Source organism: Solanum pennellii, chromosome 3 (assembly GCF_001406875.1).
Source record: "Solanum pennellii chromosome 3, SPENNV200".
Classification (NCBI taxonomy): domain Eukaryota; kingdom Viridiplantae; phylum Streptophyta; class Magnoliopsida; order Solanales; family Solanaceae; genus Solanum; species Solanum pennellii.
The window spans coordinates 37,427,562-37,428,760 of NC_028639.1; positions in this window are offsets into that span (position 1 = coordinate 37,427,562).

The following is a 1,199-nucleotide window of genomic DNA, read 5'->3' on the forward strand; positions in this document are numbered from 1 at the left end:
GCAAAACAAGAGTTTATGGTTGGGGATTTGGTGCTTTTAGACAGATCTGGGTTGCCTTGTCTTCCGGGCAAGCTCAAGTCCAAACGGACTGGCCCTTACTTGATCACCCAAGTATTCCCTCATGGAGCAGTTGAGTTTAAAACCAAGGAGGGAGTGCGGTTTAAGGTGAATAGAGAATGAATAAAACTCTATTTTGGGCATAATGCATCGGTGAATGAAGTGATAGAGGCATACCATCTTGATTAAGGCTAAGTAATAAAGTATCCTCAATCGTGCCGCGACGTTAAATCAGGAGCTTGTTGGGAGGCAACCCAATACTTATAGTTTTTTTCTTTTTCTTTTTAGTAATGGTAGCATTTTCTATTAATGGGTTTTAATTTGCAGGCACATCACCAAGAAATTCTGCAGAAAATTACTCTGCAGCAGACACTGACGGATACAACGACGGACCGTTTCATCTGTGACGGACCGTCGCATTCATCCGTCGTGCCAGGTACGCCTTTCTGTTATTTTCAAACTAGGGCACACGCGACGGACCGTCATCTTGTCGACGGTCCGTCCTGCACAACCGTTCTGGTTGTCAAAGACCCTATTCCTAAGGGTCTCTCATATTTTTCTAAGTGTCCTTCAACGGACACATGCGACGAATTGTCGTACCTTCGACGGTCCGTCCTGCACAACCGTTCTGGTTGTCAGAGACCCCTTTCCTAAGGGTCTCTCTCTATTTTTCTAAGTATCCTCAAACGGACAACTACGACGTATCGTCATACCTTCGACGATCCGTCCTGCATGACCGTCATGACGGTCAGAGACCCCTCTCCTAGGGGTCTCCACATATTTTTTGTCCTCTGACGGACACCCACAACGGACCGTCGTACCTGTGACGGTCCGTCCTTCACATACCGTCATACTTGTCAGAGACTCTCCTTTAGGGTTCTCCATACCAACATAGTCTAAGTAAGGCACGACGGACACCATGACGGTCCGTCATAATCACAACGGTCTGTGCTGATCGTCGGCGCTTTGCGCCCCAGGTTTTCTTCACCTACCACTCTAGTATTTCAATTTTTTTATGCATTGGGGACAATTGCATGTCTTTTTGTTGGGGGTGGGGTAAATGGAAAGTGAGTTCTAGGGTGAAGTCTGAGTAGCCCAATTCACTATCCTCTTTTGGGGTTTTCTTGCCTGTGTTCTTTTTC